The following is an 11,509-nucleotide window of genomic DNA, read 5'->3' as shown; positions in this document are numbered from 1 at the left end:
GTTGCGGAGCACGGGCTCTAGGCACGCGGGCTTCAGTAGTTGTGGCTCGCGGGCTCTAGAGCGCAGGCTCAGTAGTTGTGGCGCATGGGCTTAGTTGCTTCGCGGCATGTGGGATCTTCCCGGACCAGGGCTCGAACCTGTGTCCCCTACGTTGGCAGGCAGATTCTTAACCACTGCAACACCAGGGGAGCCCTAAGTTTCTCTTCTTAAAAATTTTTATTAAAAATTTTATGAAATACCGGGCATCAGGGCATGGGAAAGTCCCCCAAGTAATTGTCACCTATTTGGATGCTTTGCTTGAGATCTGAATTACCATGAGGAAAACCATGACCATAATGCAAACAGATGAGATCAGCTGGCTCATGGTTACAATTCTTATTTTAAAGAAGGGTTTTTGGATTTGAAGTCTAGTGAATGTTGGCAGTTGGGTGGAGGAAGGATAGTGAGGAAAAAGGTGAGGGGCAGGAGTGACTGGAGGCCTGGGTCCCTCAGGGTTACTCTGCAGGAGGCAGGTGACCAGTTGAGGCTTTGGGGAGGGGGCAGGGAAGCGGTGAGATGGGGCTGGTTGCTGACTGAGCACAGGCAGGGCATTGTGCATCGGAAATACTTGGCTAGATTAAAGAATTCACTGACAGAAAAGTCATGGAAGCTTCCTCTGAACAAAATTAGCTAACAGGACTTGAAATTCTTCTGAGATTATTCATGACTTCAAGTTTCTAATTTCATTCCAGAGTTGTGGACATCTTGCAAGACCATGGAAGAATTCCAGGTGCCAAAATGATTAGTGGCCGAGGAAACCAATTTCCATGATTTGATCAAGTCAGCAGTGGCTCCTAGGAAGAGTCGCCCTGCCCTTCTGAGTGGAGCCAGTTGTAGCCAAGATGTGACTTCACATCCATCCCAGAGGCCACTGGGCACAGTCCTTTGTGAGACTGAGCTCTTAGAGCCTCTGTTCACAGATGCTGTGATATGACTGAGGAAGAGACATGAAGGATTGCCAGTCACTCAGTTCTAGAACCTAAGCTAGCAGCCTGCCCTTTACATCTCCTGCCTCACTTCACCGAAGGGAAACAGAAATGTACTCAACTCCTCCCCTGAGGGTGCCAGAGAGAAAGACGGATTCTAGTTAGAAGGAGCCACTTATGGCAGGCCACGTGTGCAGGCCATCTGTTGGGGGCCACGTGTGGCAGTCAGAGTCCTGTATTCAGTTCAGGACCCTGTGTGAGGTGGAGGGTGTGGAACCTTGGATTCGTCCTTCTCTGTCACAAAGGGGCCGACACAGGCTGGCTGCTGAGCTGGTGTTGATACCTCAGCACCTGGGAATACCAGATGTAGAAAGCCACTGCCGCTGTTGCTAGGATGGTGGCCCCTGGGTTTGAATGGCCAGTTGCTGACCTTAGGAGCAGTCCTGACGTCAGATGCTACACTAGGGAGATGGGGATGTTCTAACATGGGTGGTGGAGCCTCCTCTGGAGGTAAAAGGTGGCCGATTTGCTCTTAAGTGGTGGTGTTGAGTAGACTTGTGATGTTTTAATCCAGAAACCAGCAAAAGAAACAGAAAGATTAAGCCCTGTGTGAGGGCTTCCCCTACCTTCCCTGAGGCCTTCCTTGTTCACCTTCTTGCAGCCAGTGTTCAGGTGTCCTGGAGCTGACTGAGGCTCTTAGCTCAGACATAGTCCATGGCCCACCTGACCACTAGTCATGGTTGGTCAAGACCTGTCATGGCAATCACATTCTTCTTCGCTAGTGATTGGTCTGGGGCCAGTCCATCTCCTGGTTCTGACCAATGAGATGTGAGGGAAGGAGGGGCTTCTTCCAGGAATAAGGAGAGTCTGTTGGAGAAGGCCTTTGGCCACTGCCCCTCCTTCACTGCTGATAACTGGTGTGATCCCTGGAGCTGCCATCTGTGACCATGAAGCAACCAACAAGAGGGTGGAAAGCTCATTGCTAAACATGATGGGATGGACAGATAGAACCTTAGGCCTCTCTGATGTCACTGGACCCCTCCCTGAAGACCTCTTCCTAAGTAAAGACCCTTATGGTTAGGATTTTTTGTCATACTTAGAGTCCCAAACATCCTAACTGCTGGACACAAATATAGATTTGTATTGTATGCATATCTCTCAGGAATTCAATCTCATTCTGGTGATTGATTTGCTGAACAAAATTGAACTGAGCTTTTTTGGAGGCTTAACCTCTCTGCAGATACATTTGGGATATTGTCATGTTATGTTTCATAGGAAAAATAAAGTTTATGAAGCTCTAAGCTTACCTAATGAGCTAAAATGAGGCTAGTTGGTGGCTGAGTTCTTAGCTCTTGAACTTGAAGTTGACGTGAGTCTGCAGAGCTCTGTCTGCAGCTTCCCTCCTTCCTAGGGCCTGGCTGTGGTCGAGGCCTGCTCTGACGATGTAAACACACAGGTAGGCACCTGGGCTGGTGGCAGTGGTGGCATTAAGTACATTCACATTGTTGTGCCAGCATCACCACCATCCATCTCCAGAACTCTTTTCAGCTTGTAAACTGAAACTCTAAACCATTAAACACTAACTTCCCGTTCACCCCTCCCCTCAGCCCCTGGCACCCACTGTTCTACCTTTAGTCTTTGTGACTATTTAAGTTACCTCATATGTAAAAGCTTTATGAAAATCAGATTTCTTAAATGCTCAAGACTTGTGAAAGCATTGACTGGCCAGCACAGAGTAGGATTTGGGGATAGCTTGGAAAAGAAATGAGGGTTAGCTTCCTGGGAAGCAGAGCTCGTGACCTTGGGGGAATTTTTATAGAGCAAGAAGTGGGCATTGCATTTGCCTGATACAGTCATTCTGAGTTGAATCTCTGCCTCTCACTGTTATTCAGAACTTTCCTTGGGCATTTTAATTCTTGCCTTCCCATTGCCAACTAGAGGTAATTAGCTTCCTCTCAACTGATGTCATCTTTTTAAGTAATAGTGGGTCCTGGGGCAGCTATTGGTAATTGTCTTCCCCTTGGTCAGCTTTGGCCATTGAATCTCTAGAAGGCAGCTGAAAAGTTCTAGTGAATTCTCTGAGCTCACACAACATAGAATTCCATGTCCTTTTCATTGACTTGAAAGGCTGGGATCTTTTTGTAGAGAGAAAAGAGACTAATCTTTCCAGTGTGATTCATTCCAAAGAATAAAAGTCGGCTCAGCCTGTATCAAGTGAGGATCCTTGTTACCAATGCATTTGAAGGCTTTCTATCATATAGTGTCATCTGATAGATTTTTGTAGTCCATTTAAATTTTAATAAATGTTACCAATTTTTCCCTTAAAAAGATGTACCATTTTGTATTCTTTGCTGGCTTATTGCTTAATTATTTATGTCCATTTTTATGATCTTATGAAAATATTAACTAAAGATCTAATTACTGTATTCACTAATACAATATAGGAAATACAATATTAAAGAAATATTATATTTAAGCATTGCTTAAAGAATAGAGTTATAACTGATAAATCAAGAAGATCCTAAATTTTTACCTATTGCATGTTTGATGGATTTAATAATTTTTTTCTGAAAAATTTATTCTTCACATTCTTTCAAATACATTGATTTTTTTTTTTAAAGAATCAAGGGTTATCTTTTTTTTTCTATTATTTTTAGCTGCGTTGGGTCTTCGTTGCTATGTGCAGGCTTTCTCTAGTTGTGGCGAGTGGAGGTTACTCTTTGTTGCGGTGCGTGGGCTTCTCATTGCGGTGGCTGGCTTCTCTTGTTGCGGAGCATGGGCTCTCGGTACATGGGCTTCAGTAGTTGTGGCACGTGGGCTTCAGTAGTTGTGGCTCACGGGCTCTAGAGCTCAGGCTCAATAGTTGTGGCACATGGACTTAGTTGCTCTGCGGCATCTGGGATCTTCCCGGACCAGGGCTCGAACCCGTGTCCCCTGCAATGGCAGGCGGATTCTTAACCACTGTGCCACCAGGGAAGTCCTTGATTTTTGTTTTGACTTTAGAAGAAAGTGCATCCTAGCAGAAGAATACACACGCACACACGCGCATGCACACACAAATACTTTTATTTTGAAATAAGTTTAGATGTATAGAAAGGTTGCAAAAATAGGGCAGTACCCTTAACCCTTCACCCAGCTTTCCCCAATGTTAATATCATATGTCGACGTGCACATTTATAAAAACTAGGAAATTAACTTGGTGTGATACTGTTAATTGAGCCACAGACCATATTTGAATCTTGACAGTTTTCTCATTAATGTCTGTTTTTGGTCTGGGATCCAATCCAGGAGTCCACATTTCATTTGATTCACACATTTCTTTCTTCTTTTTCAGTCTGTGGCAGTTCCTCAGTACTGCCTTGTTTTTCTTGACCTTCACACTTTTGAAGAGCACTGGTCAGTACTTTTGTAGAATGTCTTTCAATTTGGATTGGTCTGTTTTCTTATGCTTAGATTCAGGTGATGTATTTTTGGCAGGAAGAAGACAGAAGTGATGATGTATTATATCAGTAGGTGTGTTATGTCCACATGTTCCTCTGCTGGGGAGGTTAGCATGATCACTTGGTTAAGGTCGTGTGTGCCAGATCTCTCTGCTGTACAGTTTCTATTTTTTCCTTTTTGATTAGTACATATCTTGTAGGGAGATACTTTGTGAGTACGTAAAAATCCTGTTTCTTGTCATGGTTTGTCCAATGATTTTAATAGCCAAAATAATTCCTGTGGTTTTCGATCAAGTGGCTTTGTATTTCCATCATCCCTTCTACATTTAGCAATTGGAATATCTACTTTCAGAGAGAGCTTGTGTTTAGAGCGCTGAGTTTTGTCTGTTTTTAAAAGGAGCAGGTGACAGGGTTGGGTGGAGTCATAGTGATGGGACCAGCAAGGGCTAGGCCCTTCCTTTGTCCCAGATATGTATTTGAAAACATCATCTATAGTGAGTGCATAATAGTATTCTTAAATATTAACAAAATGAAGAATAAAAAATCATATGATCATTTCAATAGATGCAGAAAAAGCATTTGAAATAATTCATTCATTTATGATAAGAATTTTCAATGAAGTGAGTATAGAGGGGACATATATTAACATTATAAAGGCCATGTGTGACAAGGCCACAGCTGACATCATACATGCTCAACACTGAAAAACTGAAAGCTTTTCCTTTAAGATCAGAACAAGACAAAGATGCCCACTCTCTCCACTTTTATTCAAAAGTATTGGAAGAGATAGAGCAATTAGTCAAGAAAAAGAAATGAAAGGGATCCAAATTGGAAAGAGAGAAGTAAAACTGTCACTGTTTTCAGATGACATGATATTATATATAGGAAAGCCTGAAGACTCTACCAAAAACTGTTAGAAATAATAAATTCAGTAAAGTTACAGGATACAAAATCAGTGTACAAAAATCTGTTGCCTTTCTTACACTACTAACAAACTCTTAGAAAGAGAAATTAAGGAAACAATTCCATTTACAATTGGATCAAAAAGAATAAAATACCCAGGAATAAATTTAACCAAGGAGGTAAAAGACCTATATATTGAAAACATTAAAGAAATTGAAGAATACACAAATAAATAGAAACATAGTCCATGTTCATGGATTGGAAGAAGTAATATTGTTAAAATGTTCATACTACCCAAAGTGATTTACAAATTTCAGTGGCATTTTTCACAGGAGTAGAACAAACAGTTCTAAAATTTGTATGGAACCATAAAAGACTCTGAATAGTCAAAGAAATTTTGAGAAAGAAGAACAAAGCATGAATACATGCCCTGATTTCAAATGATATTACTGTAGTAATTAAAACAGTGTGGTATTGGCATAAAAACAGACATAGATCAATGGAACACAGTAGGGAGCCAGAAATGAACCCATGCATATATGGCCAATTAATTGACAACAAAGGAGCCAAGAATATACAATGTGGAAAGGACAGTCTCTCGAATAAATGATGCAGGGAAAATTGGACAGCCTCATGCAAAAGAATGAAATTGGACCACTCGCTTACACCATACTCCCAAATTAACAGAAAATGGAATAAAGACTTGAACTTAAGACCTGGAAGCTCCTAGAAGAAAACATAGGTGGTAAACACTTTGACATAAATCTTGGCTATGATTTTTTTGAATCTGATACTAAAAGCAACAGAAACAAAAGCAAAAATAAACAAATGGGGCTACATCAAACTGAAAAGCTCTGCCACAGGAAACTATCAGCAAAATGAAAAGGAAACATACTGAGCAGGAAAAAACATTTGGAAATCATATATTGATAAGGGGCTAATACCCAAAATATATAAAGAACTCATACAACTCAATAGCAAAAAACCAAATAGTCCGATTTAAAAATGGACAGAAAATCTGAATAGACATTTTTCAGAAGAAGACATACAGATGGCCAGCATGTAAATGAGAAGATGCTCGACATCATTAATCATCAGGGAAATGCAAATCACAATGAGATATATCACTTCACACCTTTCAGAATGGCCATTATCAAAAAGACAACAAATAACATGTATTGGAGAGGATGTGGAGAAAAGGGAAACCTGTGCACTGTTGGTGGGAATGTAAATTGGTGCAACCACTATGGAAAACAGTATAGAGATTCCTCAAAAAATTAAAAACAGAACTACCATATGATCCAGTAATTCCACAAATTACTTTACTTTGGATAAAGTAATTTCTTTATCCAAAGAAAATGAAAACACTGATTTGAAAGGTATATGCAGCCCCACGGTCCTTGCATCATTATTTATGAGAGCCAAGATATGGAGACAACCTAAATGTCCAATGATGGATGAATGGAAAAGAAATTTATTCACACACTCACATATATATACATATATATGCATATATATGTATATATACACATACATATATGTTATTTAGCCATAAAAAAAGAATGAATTTTTGCCATTTGTGACAACATGGATGGACTGAGAGAACATTATGCTAAGTGAAATAAATCAGAGAAAAATAAATATCATATGATCACTCTTCTGTGTGGAATCTAAAATAAATAAATAGATAGGTAGATAGAGCCAAGCTCATAACTACAGAGAACAGATTGGTGGTTGCTAGACACAGGGAGTGGAAGGTGGGAGAAATGGTGAATTTTTTTTTTAGTTTAAATAAACTGAATGGGGCTTCCCTGGTGGCGCAGTGGTTGCGCGTCCGCCTGCCGATGCAGGGGAACCGGGTTCGCGCCCCGGTCTGGGAGGATCCCACGTGCCGCGGAGTGGCTGGGCCCGTGGGCCATGGCCGCTGAGCCTGCGCGTCCGGAGCCTGTGCTCCGCAACGGGAGAGGCCACAGCAGGGGGAGGCCCGCATCCCACAAAAAAACAAAAAAAAAAAAACAAAAAAAAAAACTGAATAAAATTATTTTCTTTTGTCCTGTTTTAATTTGCTTCTATTGTGCTATATCATTAAAAGGGTCACATATTTTATGCATTAAATATAAAGCCAAATTTCTTTGAATATGGGCATCTCTCTGTATTCAAAGCTATTTCTTAAAGTGGATTCCCACATGTGAAGCTAATAGGTCCTCACCATATTTTGGGGGGGCAGATATTAGCAGTCATAATAATAGGTCCACGTATTTTGAAGTGGTGTGATTAATCTGACCAGAAGGCCTCTAGCACACATTCATCAGTCTGTTCTCCAGTTAGCAGTGTCTGTTAGCAGTGTCTCCAGTTAGCATAAAGCTTAAAAAAAAAAAAAAAGCAGATGATTTGAAGTAAAAAAGCACAGTATTTATTTTCTTTTGAAAGAAATAAAGTTTTTTCAAGGGATCAAAATCCACAGATAGGACAGGGAAAATCGAGGTCTGAGATACAGTTAATCATGTGTGTCTGAGAGACAGAAGTAGGAGAGGATGCCTGTTGAGAGTTTGGTCTTCATTCTTGTTTCCCAATCAGTGGGGATAAACCTCTTCTTTCCGCAAAGAAGAGGAGCTTCCCTGGTTTCTGACTGGGAACCAGTGTGTATAGCCTCATGTATACTGTTGTCATCCGCTTGTTTGGGCCACTTCTCTGCGAGCACTGGCCAAGGAAGCAGCAGCTGTGTGGAGGGACTGGACCCTGGCTCCCGGGGTCGAGGGTGTACAGACTTGACTCTACCATGGCGGGCGAAGCACACCCAGGCCCAGAGATTTGAAGACAGATCGCAGGATAGGAAAAGCAATTAACAAGCAATTTACAATTTCTCTTCTGAAAGAAATTCTATAGGTTGTTTTTGGCAAAGTGGCGAGTTGCGTTAGGCTCCGTGGACTCTGGTGCTCTCTAAGTTAAAGAGGTTGGAGTCATTGTGGTTTCTTCTTAAATTCCTCTTGTTGGCTTGATGCCGCCAGCAGCTGGATCCATCATGATGTGCTAATTTGGGGGGATGGAAGAGAAACTTTCCCTCCTCGTCAGCAGATTCCAACTGCCCAAGGTGTCAGCTTTATGGGTTTCCATAATGAAATTGTAAGGGGTTTGATTTCTAGGAATTTGAGTCATTTTTCTTAATTGGCATCTTCCACTTGAAACTCAGTGCTGTTTCTTTTGGCTCTATTGAGTGTTTTAAAATCTCAGTGGGGCTCATTTTGGATAATCTCTTAATGACATTAATTTTATTTGTTATTCATATCAATTAGTAATCAATTTTGAAGGAACAGTGGAGGGATGTTTAATTTATTTTAAGCATCTTTCTTTGGGACTAATATTGTTTATTTCCCCATGGTAATGATATCCTCTGGATTCCTATGTAAACACCCCTTCCATAGGGTAAGTACCACACCGACCTACCTCACGGGGTCACTGTCTTGGGGATTAAATGATTTAATAGTTATAAAACCCTTCGGACCATACTTGGCTTGCAGAGAGTGTGAGATTGGTGTTTGCTAAGATAACTTCTATAGAGCCTGTTTGTGCTTTTTGTTAAAAAGTTGTTAAAACCTATATTTTCCCTAGCTAAATATTCTATTTGAAATACTGTCTTTGTTCCCATTGTTGGGAGACGTTTTGGTGGATGTTTTCCATAGATCCATTGCTACAACAGGTCTCGCACTGGATGTGCCGGGGGTGCCTCAGAGGCTACAACTCCAAAAGCAAACTTGTCATCAGCCTCCTTTGGGGTCTACCAGCCTGTCCTTCAAGGCACGGATTGTCCCCTCCATTCCTCTTGTGACCAAGACAGAAGCCAGGGAGTTGCTCCAGACTCCTCCCTCTCTTCACATCTCTCCTCTTCCTCCCCAGTTGATAAAACAGCCATGTGTTAGTTTCAGCTCCAGACTAATTTTGGATTCCCCTCTCTGTCTTATCCCTCTCACCCAGCCTGTCTGCCTGCCACCTCTGCTGTGGGTTCCACTAAAATCTGCGCAGCATCCTCAGATTTATTTCATGGTGTCCTTACTGTAAACTACAGGGTGCCCTTCAGGCTCCTCCTGGTGTGCACAGGTGACTCACACGGCTGTAAAGATGTGGGCAGAAATGCTGCCTCTCCACAGGCACTTTGAGGTGCCTTTCAACAGAGCCTTGATGACATTCAGGCTGCTGCAGAATTCAGGACTGGCTTCTAGAAGCAGTGAGGGTAACCAGGCTCCTTTGTCATGCCCTCTCTTCAGGCTGCACTCCTGGCGGCTGGTCTTATCTCCCTCCCCCTGTGATGCCTCATTTAAAAGCAGTGCACAGGAGCTTTTAGGATGGTGGCTGGCTTTGTTTCAGGATGGACGGTCCTCCATGCTTGTTTCTGCTCTCTTCAGCCTGGTGACCCTCCATTCTGACCCTCCTCCTCATTTTGTCTTCACTGCACACATTTGGAGGGAGCCCTCTTGAGACTGGCATTGATCGGAAGAGGCCAGTTTCTGGGAAAACAACAAAATTTAGGGTGGAAACCAGAAACTTCTCTGAGGGAAAAAAAAAACAAAGGCCACCCATGCTTTGTAAGGCCCCACCCATGAACCCTGGCATTAATTAATTAATTATTTTATTAATTAATTTTTATTGGAGTATGGTTGCTTTGCATTGTTGTGTTAGCCTTCACTGCACAACAAAATGAATCAGCCATACACATACAGATATCCCCTCCCTTTTGGACTTTCCTCCCATTTAGGTTACCACAGTGCATTAGGTAGAGTTCCCTCGGTATTTAGAAGCATCTTTACAAAATCTAGAATCTGTGGTTTTCAGGTACATAACCTAGCATGTGTCTGTGTAAGGAGCTACTTGATTCCCGGTTTATTAACGTGGAAGGGGGATGGGCCCTTGAACCTGTTTCCCCATTGTATCCCAAATGCCCAGATGCGTGGAAGACACTTAATAACTAGTCTTGGGTTTTAAAAAAAAATCTTAAAAATTTTTTAATCGTGGTAAATTATATATAACATAAAATTGACCCTTTTAACCATTCAGCTCAAGCAGTTAAACAGTTCAGTGGTATTAAGTACACGCATACTGCTGTGCAACCATCACCACCATCCATGCAAAGAACTTTTCGTCCTCCCAAACTGAAACACTGCACCCATTAAACAACAATTCCCCGTTCCTCCCTCTCCGCAGGCCCTGGCAACCACCATTCTATTTTCTGTCTCTGAATTTGTCTACTCTCTATACTTCATTTTTTAAAAATTGAAGTATAGTTGATTTACAATGTTGTGTTTATACTTCATATAAATGGAATCAGACCGTACTTGTCCATTAGTGATGGGCTTATTTCACTCAGCATAAAGTGTTCAAAAATCATCCATGTTGTAGCATGTGCAGACTTTCCTTCCTTCTTAAGGCTTAGTGTTCCATTGCAAGTGTAAACCTCATTTCGTTTATCCATTCATCTGTCCATGGACACTTGGGTTGCTTCCACCTTTTGACTATTGTAAATAATGCTCCTGTGAACACGGGTGTGCATATACCACTCTGAGAACTTGTTCTTTTGCTCTCAATTCTTTTCAATACCCAGAAGTGGAATCGCTGCATCGTAGGGTAATCCTATTTTTAATTTTTCATCGTGGAGTGTTTGCATCGCGGCATTTGCAGTCTCCAAGGAAGTTATTTGCCATTACAGTTTAGGTTCATCACAAACCCCAGATGTTTTCTGAAAACCAGACTCTTTCCCTTTACTCTGAGGCTTTGCCCCGCCCCCACTGGGGGCAGTTGGGGTGTGTGTGTCCAGGGCTCCCTGGATGCATCCTAAGCCTGGGGAGGGGTGCCCCTCGATCCTGCACTGAAGAGGCTGGTAGGAGGTAAGAGGTTCACAGTTCATTTCACTCCATTAGCGGGTCCATTTAGAACAAGAGACGATGACTTCTATTTAAGGAATGGAAGCTGCCCCTTTAGACATTAAAGTGCGTGGTGTGCTGGCTGAGGAGGCCCGTAGTATAGCTATTTAGAGTGTGGTTTTCTCAGAAAGATGGCTTAATTGAGTCTTTTTTTTTTTTTTTTTTTTTGCGGTACGCGGGCCTCTCACTGCTGTGGCCTCTCCCGTTGCGGAGCACAGGCTCCGGACGCGCAGGCTCAGCGGCCATGGCTCACGGGCCCAGCCACTCCGCGGCACGTGAGAACCTCCCG

At 42.2% G+C, this 11,509-nt stretch overlaps 1 protein-coding gene across 2 annotated transcripts in view; it reads left to right on the top strand.

Annotated features, from left to right (window-relative positions):
- ROR2 (receptor tyrosine kinase like orphan receptor 2) overlaps positions 1-11,509 on the top strand; it is a 234,157-nt gene that overhangs the window by 35,899 nt on the left and 186,749 nt on the right. The gene's annotated exons all lie outside the window — the stretch shown is intronic.

Source organism: Physeter macrocephalus, chromosome 9, assembly GCF_002837175.3.
Source record: "Physeter macrocephalus isolate SW-GA chromosome 9, ASM283717v5, whole genome shotgun sequence".
Classification (NCBI taxonomy): Eukaryota; Metazoa; Chordata; class Mammalia; order Artiodactyla; family Physeteridae; genus Physeter; species Physeter macrocephalus.
The sequence above is the reverse complement of the archived record's forward strand: the minus strand, read 5'-3'. Positions and strand labels throughout refer to the sequence as shown.